The sequence below is a fragment of the Leopardus geoffroyi genome, chromosome A1, assembly GCF_018350155.1.
Source record: "Leopardus geoffroyi isolate Oge1 chromosome A1, O.geoffroyi_Oge1_pat1.0, whole genome shotgun sequence".
Taxonomy (NCBI): domain Eukaryota; kingdom Metazoa; phylum Chordata; class Mammalia; order Carnivora; family Felidae; genus Leopardus; species Leopardus geoffroyi.
In genome coordinates this window covers 37,494,315-37,511,216 of record NC_059326.1, presented here as the reverse complement: position 1 = coordinate 37,511,216, position 16,902 = coordinate 37,494,315, and the positions used below count along the sequence as shown (strand labels likewise).

Here is a 16,902-nt window from a genome sequence, read left to right as displayed (position 1 = left end):
GTTACTGATTTTTTATGAAATAATAAATAGTTGCCTTCTGCGAGGTTCTGTCAGCTCTACAGACAGCAGCTTTAGCAAATCTGTTTGGTTTTTTAATTCTCACACAGAAACACCTAGCATTATTTGATATTCCAACTTCTGATACTAAATCTCTACTTTCTCATACTTCCTTGGGAAATTCTGGAGAAAATGGGGGAAAACAATGCTACTCTCCAAAGAATACGGGAAAATAAAAAAAAGTAGAGAGAAAGGGAGGTATTTGGGAGAAGGTAGGTAAGAAAGAAGATGGCAGGGAAGAGATGGACTAGAGCCGAAAAATAGTGATCTTGGTAATACGGGATATCTACTTGCTTTATCACCAGGACAACCTTTGGTCTAAATTACTATACCCATTCAGGAAACGGAAGTTGTGAGATCACCATCGCAATCAACCAATTTAATTACTCTATACAGATGAACTACTTTGCAAGCATTTTTCTGTTCATTTGCAAGAAATTACCATGAATTTTTGCCATGTGTCTCTGTGTCAGAACTACTTAGAGGCTTTTAAAATTTAACAATTAAAAATACTTTTTAATTCATAAAGTGAAAAAGGTTTAGCAAAACTTATGAATTTTTAAAACTTTGACACTGTAATTAGGTCCCTAATGTGACTGCATATCTGCATTTATAGCATCTGAATTTATAACATATCTGTATTTCTGACAGGGTCCATCGGTGATCCTTCTGCGACAAGATCACCAAATATTTTCTTTACGTACGTAACACCGGTATGTTCTATGAAAAGTTGATTTATTTTATATAAGAGCATAACCACTCTGTAGAACTAGACACTTTTCCGTGCTAACATATCATTACATAAATCTCATTGAATCTGTCTTGTACTACAGGTAATTCTGGGCCTACTATAAACTTTTATTCATGTGGATACAATCTATTTGCTCTTTCATTTTTCTAAACTACAACTGAATATTTCCTTTATAATTTGAAAGGGAGGGTTTTGATGGTATTTATTTTAGTTTTATAATTCAACTCCCTGAGGGTATTATACAGGGAACTGGGAAAATGAATACTTATAACCTGGGAATATGTGTATGTGAATTTATTTCTGTACCTCATGCCAAGTCTACTATGTAAATGTCAGTTTGTTCCCTGCTTTTGGGTGAGTAAGTCACTTTGATTAGAAGTCAAGCTAAAATAAATCCTTCAACTCCCAGGCCTTGTTTTTTTCTCTTTGTTTCTAGGTCAATGCTTATTTTTCTGCAGGTACTCACCTCCGCTCTGAGCTGCCAAACAGGCTTGTCTCCAGGATTCATCTCTACTAATTAAGAAGCTGAGTCCCAGGAAAAAAATAGGCCCCGCCCCCACCAGTTCCTCCTCCAGCCGCTTCAATCCTGATGATTGCCCCTTTGCAAACACTTCGAGTTGCAATCCAGGGAATCCTGTAAAATATCTTCCACTCATTTGCTAAAGCTGAAAGTATGTTCATATATCAAATCCCTGGAGATGTCCTGTCTTTCTCTCTTTTGTTCAAACTATACTTTATTTTGTGAATATGGTACAGAGCTTGTTAAATGGTGATCAGATCATTCTCTAGTTGGATTTAAAAGACTTTTCCTTTGATAGATGCACATGCACTTCCTCTGCCAATTCTCTCAAAAGCTTTCTCTTACATTAAAGAAGATGCGAACGTTAAAGGAGAGTTGGTGTCTGTTAAGACTGCACCACTTGCATTAAATTATTCTGTGTTTTCAGTCTGTTTTACATATGGTTGTACACAAGACTCCATGTGCGCAAAAGTAGCCAGCATTATTAAACAAGACACGTGAAATGAGAACAGGTAAAATGATGCAAATGGCAGAAAACTATTCGGGGAGTTATGACGAATCTAAACCAAAAATATACATCCAAATATTACATTACTACTGTCAGGGGCAACAGAGACGAAAACGAAGTTCACAGGTAGTTCCGTATTACACTGAGTATCAGGACTATTCAGATTTTGAAGAGTTCATGAGAGATTGCAAATTAGAAAAAGGGATAAGCTTTTCTTCTACCCCATACCTCTGAAAAATAGTTCATATTTCTTTCATGAGAAAATGCCTCTAGAAATATTATTTTGATTAATGAGATTCTTAAAATCACTTGGGAGCCTCATTGAGATACACTATCGCAGGATTACTACTTTACAAAATGTTCAGTACTCTTAACAATAAGGACCTTAGGCACAAAGTACTAGGGTTTTTGAAATTTTCTTATTAGTCAGAAGTATTTTTTTAGTGCATTAGACTGTTTCTCCAGTAACTCTGGAAATACCTTTTAAACTTTGAGTCCCATATGTTTAAAAGTTAGGAAATATCCTATTTATCCTTATTTAGTAAGCAAAGAACACATAAACATTCTCATTTAATGTAGGTATGACATTTGAAAAAAGTGATTAACAACCAATCTGCAGAGCTAGACAAGTTTCTGTATTAACATAGCATTACATTAACCTCGCTGAATCTTTCTTTTACTATAAGTAATTCTGATAAAATAAATTTGACACATGCTTTAAAAGATTAAAGAAACAAATCTGACTTAATCATTTTGGGCAATATACAAAGTGGAATTAGGTGGAAACAAAGAAAGCTCCAAAAATAAGTGTGCATCTATCTGGCCAGGTTATATTCAGCATTTTCTCACTTCTACATTTCTGTACTTCAGAGAATCCTTCTAAGAGGTCTAGGGTCCACTAGACCATTCAAAAAATGCTTCCACATATTTAAAAACTATCAATAGAAACCCCCAATTAAAATTTATCTTCCTTCTGCTTCATTTCCTGGGAACCTTTTTCTATCCTAATTTTAACTAAGTTAATTTATATTCAAAATTTAACGAATTTACTTTAACAACTCTTACTCAGCTCTTTTCTTTGTTCCAAACATTACTATGTGCTCACGATATTTTTGTTTTATACAGCCTATGATTAAGGATATAAGGCACATTTAAAACACCTAGACTATCAAACAAAACCAGTAAGTGTCCCAGAGAGATGTGAATGTCCTCTTTGGGCAGAGATGACGTTAAAAGGCTTCTGTAAAACATGGATGCAGAGAAAGAACACTTTCCATAATAATTTTTTTAAAAACACATGATACAGGAAATTAAGCATTTCTTGAATAACAGAATATACTATTGCAGTTTGGAGACAGAGGACATTTTTTATAAAAGGGTTGTAAACAAGGCAAGAATGCACCTACGTAAGAAGAATGTACTGGGAAGCATCCTAAGTGAGACAGTAGGGGATGGTAAAACTAAAGTTTTTGTTTTAAAAATAATAACAATAAATAAAGCTTTTCTTGCTTTTGTTTTTTTTTTTAATGTTTATTTACTTATTTGGAAGAGAGAGCATGAGCAAGAGAGTGGTCATGAGAGAGGGAGAGAGAGGATCCCAAGCAGGCTCTGTGTGTCAGAGTGGAGCCCAACACGGGGTTCAGTCCCACCAACTGTGAGATCATGACCTGAGCTGAAATCAAGAGCTAGTCATTTAACCAACTGTGCCACCCCTGTGCCCTGCTTTTAGTTGTTTTTAATTGATGTATTCATTGTGTAAGCTTTCAGGCAGAGATTTTATTTTATTAGTAACTTGGCTCACTTAAAACCAAAATTTCAATGACAACAGAACTAGTGCCTCTAAGAGTGAGATTTCCCTAATTTTTACTGTTCATTTTAAGATAATTTTTTACTGGGGCACCTGGGTGGCTCAGTTTGTTGAGCTTCTGACTCCTGATGTCAGCTCAGATCATGATCCCAGGGTTGTGGGATTGAGCTCCGCACTCAGTGTGGAGCCTGCTTAAGATTCTCTCTTGCTGTCCCTCTGCCCCTCTTTCCCTCTTGTGGTCTCTCTGTCTCTAAAATAAATAAGATGATAAATGATAGATAGATAGATAGATATAGACAGACATAGATATAGATAGATAGATGATATATAGATATAGATATACATATAGATACAGATAGGTAGATAGGTAGATAGATAAAGTAACTTTTTATTGAAATACATTTCACCACGGGTATCAAAAAGATGAAAAAATCATGAGCATACAGCTGAACGAATGTTAACCAAATAAACACATCTGTGTAATCACAGCACAGGTGATGAAACATGACATTTCCAACATTCCATACTTGGCTTAATCTCCTTTAGTTACTGTATCTCCTACAAAGGTAACTGGTATACTGCCTTCTATCATGACAGATTATTTTTGTCTATTTATACATGGAAACCTATATTCTGTACTAATTAGTATCTGTTAAGTAGGCTTGTAATATTCATACTTTGGGTAGCAAAATTTCTTCTTTTTTAAAATTTTTTTAATGTTTATTTATTTATTTATTTATTTTTTTTTTTAAATTTTTTTTTTTTTTTCTCAACGTTTTTTTTTAATTTATTTTTGGGACAGAGAGAGACAGAGCATGAACGGGGGAGGGGCAGAGAGAGAGGGAGACACAGAATCGGAAACAGGCTCCAGGCTCTGAGCCATCAGCCCAGAGCCCGACGCGGGGCTCGAACTCACGGACCGCGAGATGGTGACCTGGCTGAAGTCGGACGCTTAACCGACTGCGCCACCCAGGCGCCCCAATTTTTTTAAATTTTTTAACGCTTATTTACTTTTGAGACAGAGAGAGACAGAGCATGAATGGGGGAGGGTCAGAGAGAGAGAGGGAGACACAGAATCTGAAACAGGCTCCGGGCTCTGAGCAGTCAGCACAGAGCCCAACGCGGGGCTCGAACTCACGAACCGTGAGATCATGACCTGAGCCGAAGTCGGCTGCTTAACCGACTGAGCCACCCAGGCGCCCCTAATGTTTATTTATTTTTGAGAGACAGAGTATGAGCAAGGGAGTGGCAGAGAGAGAGAGAGAGGGAGGCACAGAATCCAAAGCAGGCTCCAGGCTCAGAGCTGTCAGCAGAGAGCCTGACGAATTGTGGGTTCGAGCCCCACGAACTGTGAGATCATGACCTGAGCCGAAGTCAGATGCTTAACCGACTAAGCTACTCAGGTGCCCCAAAATTTCTTTCTTATTTATTGTTGCCCCATAGTCCATACTAAGAAGGAAAACAAAATACAATTATCGATTTTACTGTTGGTGGTTACTTGGGCTGTCTCCTGTTTTTGGCTACTGTAAATAGTATAAAAATAAACAGTCTGTTGTGGACTGAACTAGGTCTCCTCAAAATTCATATATTGAAGTCCTAATCCCCAAATGTGACTGTATTTGGACATAGGGCCTTTAGGGAGGCAATTAAAGTGAAATGAAACCAAAAGAGTGTGGGGCTATAATTCCATGGGGTCGACATCCTTGTAAGAAAAGAAAGTGAGAGGGGCGCCTGGGTGGCGCAGTCGGTTAAGCGTCCGACTTCAGCCAGGTCACGATCTCGCGGTCCGGGAGTTCGAGCCCCGCGTCAGGCTCTGGGCTGATGGCTCAGAGCCTGGAGCCTGTTTCCGATTCTGTGTCTCCCTCTCTCTCTGCCCCTCCCCCGTTCATGCTCTGTCTCTCTCTGTACCAAAAATAAATAAACGTTGAAAAAAAAAATTTAAAAAAAAAAAAAAAAAAAAGAAAAGAAAGTGAGAGAAAGACATCTTTCTCTCTGCCTCTGTGCCACAGATGTGGTGATGACACCTCAAAAAGGTGGCCATATTCACACCAGAAAGAGAGGTTTCACCCAGAAACCATCCCTGGCACTTTGGGCTTAGACCCTGGCCTCCAGAACTGTGAGAAAATAAATGTTTGTCAGTTAAGTCACCCAGTCTGTTGTATTTTGTTATGGCAACCCAAGTAGACTAATAAACACTCATATATAAATATTATAAAATTCTTGTATTCATTTTAATATAGAGGTTTTGCAAATATCTCATTAGTTTTATTTTTAAGTAAATGAAGTTATTTACTACTACTAAAATGCTATCAATCCTTAAATTTCACATTTGAATTTTCACTGCCAATTTGTAAAAATATAATCATATTTTTAATTGGCCTGGCATACAGTTCCCTGGAAATTTTATCCTCTTCAACTGTAACAGTTTATTTCTAGATTATCTTGGATTCTCTACATATACTCTAAGTCATTTCCAAATAAGGAGCATTTTATTTTTTCCTTTTCTAAATCTTATAATTTATATTTTCCTGCCTTATTATACAAGCTAGAATTTATAGTAATATAATAAACAGGAGTGGTAACAGTAAGCACACTTGCCTCATTTCTGATCTTAAGATGAATACTTTCAGGGAGCCTGGGTGGCTCAGTCAGTTAATCATCTGACTCTTGGTTTCAGCTCAAGTCATGATCTCACAGTTAGTGAGTTTGAGCTCCCCATTGGGCTCTGCTCTGAGGGCACAGAGCCTGCTTGAAATTCTCTCCCCCCTCTCTCTGCCCCTCCCCTCTTGTGCTCTCTCTCTCTCTCAAAATACATACATACACACATACAACTTAAAAAAAAGATGAACACTTTCAATCTTTCACTGTTATGTATGGTATTTAGTGGAGATATTTTAGAAATACTCCTTAACAAATTAAGGTAGTCCTTTGCCATTTCTACCAACTACTAATTCTTACACACACACACACACACACGATAAAATGCATCTACTGAGAGTATCATTTCTTTTCTCTTCCTTGGAATGGGTCATAATTTGATTAGAGAAGGAGAACTACTAAAAGTGATGTCAACTAAGGGGATTATTATATAAATTTGACCTAAAATAGTTAATTAGATAAGCAATTTATGTAATTCTGTTGACTTGATGTCTGGTCCAGCACTGGGTAGCAACTGCATCTGCAGTGCAGGCATTTGGGAAGGAAGATGCATGAAAGGCAGAGAAGACGCAGCACAAACTGGAACCCATGCTACTAGTTGGAACTCACAGGGATAAAATTAAACCCACATTAGCCTCCCACCATATATCTAAGCTTCCAACTTGAAAGGTCTGAGTGACCTACAGGAGAAAATGGTGACGTTTCAACTGGTCCAGTAGTCTGAGAGGCAGAAAATAGTGACCTAGATGAGGCTGGAGGACCTGCCACCATGTACCAACATCGAGTGTCAGCTGACTGACCATAGCATACATGAATTGCAACAGTGGCTAAACTTTGATTCCCAAGCATAAAAATGGCCGCTGTTTAAATTTCCACCTTCCAAATACTGCGCAGATTTCTTATAACCAATCTGAGAGAAGCTACATATGAGGAAGGAAGTTCTGTTGCAGTTGAGCTACACTGACACAAAACAAATCCATCTTTGGATCCATACATACACAGCCATCCGTACACAACCTCAAAATAAAGACAAAAGCCAAAGCCTGATTCCACATAACATGATAGTATTATAGCTAACGTAACCGAAAACAATCTAACTGTGAACCTTGGCCTCACTTTTAAGCATCTTCCTCCTTAAAGTAGCAAACATCAATAAGAGTGGGTAGGAGGGAAAGAGGGTGTGAAGGGAGAGAAACATTTCATGCCAGTCAACAAGGCATTACATTTAATTTCTGTTGTAAGAAGCTGCCTACACAGCTCAATCAAACCAACCTCTCATGTTTTCAATTCCCCTAAAGCTCTATATCTTCATTCCTAATGCCATGTATTTCAGCTTTGGGGACTTCTTGATTCAACTGGTATAGCCACATTGTGCTTAATCTGGGGTTGCAGGACTTACTTCCCTGTTGTCATAATAACATACCTCCTCCTTCCTGCCTGAAGGAGAGTGCGCAACGATCAAAACACCATTTGGGAAACCTTTTCCTCTCACTGTTCTTCCTTGAAACATTCATTAACAGGTGGCAAAGTGGGGGACCCTTATCAACACCCCCACTCACTCCCTGGTGAACATTCCCACTCACTCACCACTTAGGTGAGAATATTTGCTAATGGCTCTGAATGAGAATTTTCATATTCCTTGCACATGCTCACAAGGCTTCCATCCTTTGTCTTTCACAAAGCCATGTCTCTGGGAGCACTTTATTGTCAATGCAAAATCTCTCATTAACTACGAAGGATCTGAAGTTTTACTCTGGTTGTAAGCTCACAAGTTAGTCTCCCACACTTTGATACATAGTGGAGAGAAATGTCAGTATACTAGGTCAGAGATAAATGAGTTATTAGTCACAAAAATGGTAGTAGCCAGAGTATCTGCATGTGTGCAGGTTCTCTGAACCCCAATTCCCAAAAAGTGATTCAAATGGGATTAGTTACTACCTGCACACGATGGATAGCCTTTATCTTCCAAGGCTCTATGCTCTATAAACATCCTTTGAAAAACTAGTCACTGCCGTTTTTCAAAAGGTATATGGAAATACTGGAGAGCCATGGAGAATTGTCCTCCAATATTCAACTGAATTCCACTGAGCTCACAGGTGTAGATTGATAAGAAAGAGGCAATACAGCAGAAGAATGGGCCATGGACATCTGGGCCACAGGTCATGCCACCTACTTAAGGCTTTAGGACCTACTCAAGACCAATCTTGTATCTACCATTTCTGTTTGATCGTGGAATATTACTGTGCATATCTGCCTTTAAGGATGGGTAGGTCACAGAACACCCAATTCATGATGTCAGGACACATGGTAATTTTAGGTTGTATGGTCAAGTGTTCTGCCCTTCCTAAAGCCCTGAAGATAGTCAGAAACCATTTCTCAAAAGAAGAATCATTTTTTTTTTATTTTTTAAATGTTTATTTACTTTAGAGAGAGATAGAGACAGAGTGTGAACAGGGGAGGGGCAGAGAGAGAGGGAGACACAGAATCTGAAGCAGGTTCCAGGCTCTGAGCTGTCAGCACAGAGCCCGATGCAGGGCTCGAACCCACAGACTGCAAGATCATGACCTGAGTCGAAGTCGGACACTCAACAGACTGAGCCACCCAAGTGCCCCTCAAAAAGAGAATTATTATCTGCTGAGTAAGGCATACATTACTGCAAATTTCTAGGGAGCAGCCCAAAGGTCCAGGTAATATTCCTATTTTGCCAAAAATACTTCAAGGAAAACTGCATCTTCTGGGCCATATGCCCAAGTGGCAGAATAGTTTTTATGGATCACCATACTGTTGCAGGGATGTTTATTGTTCTAATTCCTGTTCAAAACTGGTAACAAGGGTTACTTGGTAAATGGGGCAGAGATATCCAAAAGGCCCACTAAGCACTGTCTCTTTTTCTTGTAGTACAAGGTGTCAGATGCAGAAATGTGTCCATTTAAGAAATAGATCTCCAGGTCTTGAACAACTGGACCCCACGATATTTTACCTGGGTAAAAGACCCCTAAATTTTTATGAGATTTATTTCCCACTCATCAACATACATTTACCTTACAACTGATTCTAAAATATATGCTACTTTTTGCTATTAGGTGAAAAGAACATGTTATAATCAATGTAATAGGGGAGCATGATGTCCTGTAGCAAAGACAGGCAACCAAGAATGGACAGTTGAGACAGCCCCAGTGGAGGACAGAGAGGTTGTATTGCTGGCCTTAGCAGCTGGAAGAAAATAGCTTCCGGTATCTTTTAACGAACAAGAATAAACAAACAAACAAAAACATTTGCCAGATGAATAGCCACTTACCAGGTCCCAGCAGAAGTGTTGATCTGTTCCAGCAATGAAATCACATCTGGAAGAGCAAACATAATGAGAATAAAGACCCAGTTAATTTTACAACTAGTATCTAAAATTTCTGTCTTCTACAGAGACCAAATAGGTAAGTGAATGAGTATGTGGTAGTAATCATTATCCCCGCATCTTTCAAGTTTTTATTTATTTTTTTATTATTATTTTTTTTAATATATGAAATTTATTGTCAAATTGGTTTCCATACAACACCCAGTGCTCATCCCAAAAGGTGCCCTCTTCAATACCCATCACCCACCCTCCCCTCCCTCCCACCCCCCATCAACCCTCAGTTTGTTCTCAGCTTTTAACAGTCTCTTATGCTTTGGCTCTCTCCCACTCTAACCTCTTTTTTTTTTTTTCCTTCCCCTCCCCCATGGGTTTCTGTTAAGTTTCTCAGGATCCACATAAGAGTGAAACCATATGGTATCTGTCTTTCTCTGCATGGCTTATTTCACTTAGCATCACACTCTCCAGTTCCATCACATTAACAAAAAAAAAGAGAAGAACCATATGATCCTGTCAATCGATGCAGAAAAGGCCTTTGACAAAATCCAGCACCCTTTCTTAATAAAAACCCTTGAGAAAGTCGGGATAGAAGGAACATACTTAAATATCATAAAAGCCATTTATGAAAAGCCCACAGCTAACATCATCCTCAGCAGGGAAAAACTGAGAGCTTTTTCCCTGAGATCAGGAACACGACAGGGATGCCCACTCTCACCGCTGTTGTTTAACATAGTGCTGGAAGTTCTAGCATCAGCAATCAGACAACAAAAGGAAATCAAAGGCATCAAAATTGGCAAAGATGAAGTCAAGCTTTCGCTTTTTGCAGATGACATGATATTATACATGGAAAATCTTTCAAGTTTTTAATGGTGGCACTAATCTCTGCAATCCCTCCAGTAATGTGGTATATATTTTAATATGTTTGTAGTTGAGAGGAATTTCTGGTGGCTCCATTTGTCTGACTCTAACATCATATTCCTCACTCCATAGGTCGGGAATACTGCATTCTGTAAGTTACTAAGTATGTCTATCCTTATTAGGCATTCTGGACTGGGAAGATAATCACACAGAGGATTCATCGCCCACTGGGTCGACTGTGAGAAGGGCTCAAGCCAAAACTCTGTCCACAATATAACTTCCAAAGGTGCCTGGGTGACTCCATCAATTAAGGGTCTGACTTAGGTTCAGTTCACGATCTCACAGTTCATGAGTTCGAGCCCCATGTCGGGGTCTTCTGATGAAAGATCAGAGCCTGGAGCCTGCTTCATATACTATGTCTACCTCTCTCTCTGCCCCTCACCCACTTGTGCTATGTCTCTCTTTCTCTCTCTAAAAAATATATGTACATTTAAAAAAAATTTTTAAAAACCACATAACCTCCCTAAGGCCCTAGAATGACTATGGACCATGACAGTGTCACCAGTAATTGTCAGCTCAGAGCAATACATATAGCAATATCCAAAATATCTCATTATCCCCTTCTTTTCCCCAATGCATAGTAACCCTAGTAAATGGTTATATGTCCCTTTAGAGAAGGTTGGGGAGAAATGCAGAATGTTGCGATCTATAAGCAGGATGCTTCCTCAAGTGGCGCCATCATTTCTTTATTTCAAGGTACTCTCAGGTCGTGAACTTGGTTAAGTCTGAAATTGTTTGTGGGCCTGTAACTTGTTATTGCGGTGATTCAGGTCAGATCTCTGTTCATCAAATCTAGAGATTTTCTGGTCATGCAAATCAAGTAAGATTTAAGCTGCCCACCCAGGAATTTCAGTCCTTGGAAATGCCAATGGCTTGTGAGGGTCAGAATATCCTGATCACTACTTCCTCCCTGCTGCCCAGGACTGAGAACAGTTCACTGTGTCTTTGTTGAGTATGAGTCACCCCTCTGAATCCCTGTAGCTTTTGTCAAGTCTACTTTCAGTCCTAAATTTATTGTGGCTTTTCCCCTATTTGTGTGTGTGTGTGTGTGTGTGTGTGTGTGTGTTTTGACAGCTACACTATGAAAAATAAATATGCTTGTATTCATGCATGCAAACACACAAATATTAAAAATTATGAGATAGTATGCCTAGAAGAGTACTTTCCACATAGTAGAGTGTCCTTAATAATTTTTTCACTTTAATTCCCACAGAACTAGAGATGCCTCTGAAATGCAAATCAATTTCTCACAAAAATTAATTGTGATGGAAAATCAGCTCAACATAGCTTAGGGATAGAGAAGAATATATTGTTTCCTGTAACTGAACTGTAGGAAAGACAAGTATACAACTTAACCTTAAGTGTACTGAGAACTATAATTTATACTACAATCTAGCACTTGTCTCCACTCCTGTTTTTATTTCTCTCTGTATACTGACTTAATTCTCCCCAATTAGCTTTCTCAATTTTGGTCATTATAATGGCCATCAGCATATATTAAAATCATATAGTTCACTTTAGCTCTGGAGAGTAAACGCAGGGCCAAGTGAGCAAGGTAATAAAACAGGTAGGCCATTTCTGGAATATATTATTGACAAAGAATGGAGAATATTCTCCCCAATGTACGCTGTTCTATAACAGAGAAAAGCTCAGACCAACAAAATAAGAAACATTAGTGATAAGAAAGACCTAATACTCAAATGTCTCAGAATTTCATATACATTACCAAAATGAGATTGAACAAAGACATGATTTATGCTTATGGGAAGATACATATGAACTATAAAATAAATGTTATGTATAGATGTATAAATATATACACGCATATGTGTGCCTACATGCATATAGGCATACAGGTCGATAGAAAGTTGCATTTAAATATAGTAAGGGGGGGTGCCTGAGTGGTTCAGTTGGTTAAGCGGCTGACATCGGCTCAGGTCATGATCTCATGGCTCGTGGATTTGAGCCCCGAGTTGGGCTCTGTGCTGACAGCCCAGAGCCTGGAGCCTGCTTGGGATTCTGTGTCTCCCTCTCTTTCTGCCCCTCCCCAGCTCATGTTCTGTCTCTCTCTCTCTCAAAAATAAATAAACATTAAATTTACTAAGGGAAACAATTATATATAAAGAAAATACAAACAACTTAAAAAGAATGTAAACATTCGTTATCTCTGTTTCGTTCAATTAACTAAGAAAAAATCATCCAGCAAAATAAATGATGCACATTTGAAAACATATAACCTTTAAATGTATCTGTGTTTTTGTTATATGATGACTAAGTCATCCTGGAAACTAAGTTGGAAAATTGACTCCCAATATGAAAAGACAGAACTATAAACTGACATTAAATACATGTGTGTACATACAAACATTACAGGTAGAAAATGCATAGAAGATAGATGACAGATAAAAAGAGAAAACATTATTTAAAGGGGAAACAGAAAAATCAGATAGCATTTATATGTGCAATGGTTTAGTATGTGACTGTGCAACATTTTTGACCCAAATCTATAGATCTATGTACTACATTCTGGCAATGCAACAAAGTATGCTGTGTATTAGAACCCGTGTTGAGTTTAGCAATCAATTCAATGTGCCATATGTCAATTGAGTTGAAAATGTGTCTTTACACTTTGACCTGACCATTTCTCCTATTGATTAAAGACCTTGTCACTGGGATCTGATGCACAAAACAATGACTATGACAGAGATTGGTTAGGACATTAATTTTATGTCTAGGTCTTTTTCAGGTCTAAATAACCTGTACCCATTCAATGAGATATTTTAGATTTTTGTCACACAAAGATAGGACAGATTAGGGAATACGTAAGTAGAGAAATTTTATTCAAAGTAAAACTACTTGGCCTTTCCTAAATGGCAGTAGTCTAGATTTTATAGCTAAATTATACTCCCCGTCATAGCCATACAGTATAGGAGAATGGATGATCAATTTTATGGTTTGGACATAATTGTTGCTTTCCTCTCTGCTTGGATATGCTTACAAGGCTCTTCTGTTTTTTTTGTCTTGACCCCTTGCAGTCGGCGTTGCCTTGTCTGATATTAGTGTTCTATGAAATTATGTTCGCCAGGAGAATATGACAGCCGGACCTCTGGCTGACAACTTCGAGGCCAAGCTGCTAGTGCTAGGCCAGGTCACAGCTGTCAGGGGTTGTTTTCCTATGCAAAGGTAGATATGCAAAATTATCTACAGGATCGTAGAAGTAGAAATAAAAGTAAAGATGGCATTTGAGTGAGTTGTAAATCTCGCACATCAGCTGGATTCACTTAAAGCATTTACCCCTGTCTAGCAAAGAATTTCACAAAGGTATTAAATTCTGGAAATATTTGTGAGATCTCAGGTTATGACAAACACTTCAACTATATTACCAAGTAAACATTTTATCTGATATAATTATACGCTGCAGAATACTGTCTTAAAATGCTGTCTTTCGTTAGGTATTAGTCATACCTTCCATTCAATATTTTCAGTTTTTTAAGGGCAGTGACTGTCCCATAGCCTCTACATACTGCCCACTTGGTGATAGTCTTAGCATTGACATGAATAAACACTTAAGTGGTTGGTTATAGAGTGGAAAATAGAAATGGATTAAAAGGAGAAATGGCTTCTTCAAACTACTCTAATTCATAATACTAGTCACCAGCTTCAGGAAAGCATTTTCTTCTGAAATAGATTTAAAATGCAATTTATGGAATATATTATTTTTATCTCCCTCCTCTTTGAAAGCCTACCTTCAACAACTCTCTAAGCTGCAATTGGAGATGATGACTTTTTCAGTTGTTTCCAGCAGTCTCTGAAAATATAATGATAACAGGGATACTCAGACATCCAGCTTTAATAAGCACTTGTACACTGACCTTCTCTGATTCCTAGGATTGCTACCCAGCTGTAGTGTTTCCTGTTGAAAAATAATTGGATTACCTCAAACTCATGCAGCTAACTCCTGGAAGCTTGCTAAGTATAAGGATGGTTTAGAATGTTCTCAAACTTTATTGTATATTAGAAACACCTGGAAGGCTTAGAAACAGAGTTTGCTGGACCCACCTCTATAGTCTTTGATTCAATAGGTTCTCAGGTGATGTAAACAGTGTGAGTCTAGGTTTCCACATTTTGAAAAATATTAGACATTAACAAATTTATATTGAGAACTACTGATTTAAATATTGTGGTGGGGAGAATAATGGTCCCCAAAAGATGTGCACATCCTAAACTCCTACAGCTGTGAATATGTCACCTTACATGGTAGATAAGACTTTTTGGATGTAATTAAAGCTAAGGGCCTTGAGGAGACAAGATATCTGTAGGTTATGAAGGGGGACCCAATATACTCACATGGGTCTATAAAAGTAGAGAAACTCCCCAGCTGTATTAGAGAGAAGGCAATGTGACTGCAAAAGAATGGTCAGAGCAGTGAAATGACTGGCTTGCAACAGGAGGGAAAGGTGCCATGAGTCAAGGAATGTAGGCGGCCTCTAAAGCTGGAAAAGACAGATTTTCATGTATAGCCCCCAGAAAGAAACTCAGCCCCACCAACACCTTAAGTTTAGCCTAGTGAGACTCATGTCAAACTGACCTAAAGAGCTACAGGATAATAAATTCCTCTTTTTAAGGCACTAATTTGTGGTGACTTGTTACAGTAAAAACAGAAAATGAATATAAGGAATTAAAAATTCTATCAGCCAGAATTGCACATCCCTATCCGTTCTTTGTGGACCCTCCACATGCCATTAAACAAAAACAAAACCCAAGAAACAAAAAACAAAAGTATATAGGTAGCCATAATAGCAGCAAAATCCTTAAAATTGATATCAGAAAATCAGCATTTATGAACGACTTACTACCTGTATTATTTTAGACAAAGACATTTCGTTTAATTGAGAAACATTTGAGACCATCCTATGTAAAAGGCCACATGCTATGTGTCAAGACAGAAAACCAAGTCAAGAAACAGCTGGTATTTTTAAGTGGCTTTACTTTTGGAGAAGGCAGAAAATCAAGACAAAGAACACTGTGAAATGATCTAGATATTGATATTCAGAATTGTGATATAAAAGCCCACAAGAAGGGTGTTTCGACTTTTCTAATCCCAAAGGTTTTTCACATAAAATTACAGTTTGGGGCACCTGGGTGGCTCAGTCAGCTAAGCATCCAACTCTTGATTTCAGCTCAAGTGACGATCTCATGGCTTGTGAGTTCAATCCCCAGGTCAGGCTCCATGCTGACAGTGCAGAGCCTGCTTGGGATTCTCTCCCCACCCCCATTCCTCTCCAACTCATTCTCTCTCTCTCTCAAACAAGCAAACAAACTTTAAAACTACAGTTTTCACAAAGAAGACCTAATATTTATTGAGGGCTTGTAAGAGCTGCCAGGCGTTTAAGTGGTCAATTAGGACAATGACCTAAACTGAAAATAATAATCAAGCCTTTATTCACCAATTGAAATAGTATAAGCAAGAGGCCAAAAAAGAATATAGTACTGGCTTCTCCCTATTACATTTTCCCCACAGGTTGGGATCAGTGAGGACCAGGTGATGTGCAGTGAGGACCCGGAGCGTTTCGGGATGGGAAAGAGAAAGGACTAAGAGTGGAAAAATACGAGTCAGCTTAAAGTCCCAGAAAAGGATGTCTCGGTGGAGGGGCCTGAAAAGTACATCAACAAAGCCCCCTGCCCCCAATAAGAAAGCCTCAAATTGCAGGTGTCTGAGCTAGTAATGCCGATATGTGCGAGAGAATGGTTGGCCTGTGGTGGAGAAGGGGCTGAGAACTTGAATACAACTTCCTCCAAAGACTGCAATGCACTGGCTGAGCACCAAGTTCAGAGAGAGGATGACAGCTTCTACCATGAGGCCTGACAGGCAAAACCTTGTATTTGCCCATGGTTTGGCCTTAAAGATCACACAAAGGATTTCAGCCTGACAGAACCAGTGTTATCCAAAAGAAATATAATGTGAGATTTTTTACTAGCCACATTAAAAAAAAAAGAAAGAAAGAAAGAAAGGAAGGAAGAAAGAAAGAACCAGATAAAATCCATTTTAATAAACTCGCATAGCCAAAATGTTATTTCCAAGTGTATTCAATACCAAAATATTTTAAAAGTATTAATGGGATATATTACACTCTTTTTTTCCAAAGCTAAGGTTTCAAAATCTGGTGTGTATATACACTCATAGAACATCTCAACTGGGACTAACCATACTTCAAGTGTTTCATAGTCAAATGTGGTCCCTGGCTTATACTGGACAGTGCAGATATAGGGCTTTCTCTAAGTACTTTGAAAAAAGGCACAAAGGTATAGTCCAAAATCATGCAGTCCTAGTTTT

At 38.4% G+C, this 16,902-nt stretch overlaps 1 long non-coding RNA gene across 1 annotated transcript; it reads left to right on the top strand.

The window, feature by feature from the left end:
- The first annotated feature begins 643 nt into the window (after window positions 1–643).
- On the top strand, window positions 644–1,697 carry LOC123576032. Its single transcript, XR_006701375.1, has 2 exons — window positions 644–770; window positions 1,245–1,697. It is a non-coding gene; the product is annotated as an uncharacterized LOC123576032 (long non-coding RNA).
- Window positions 1,698–16,902: the final 15,205 nt, after the last annotated feature.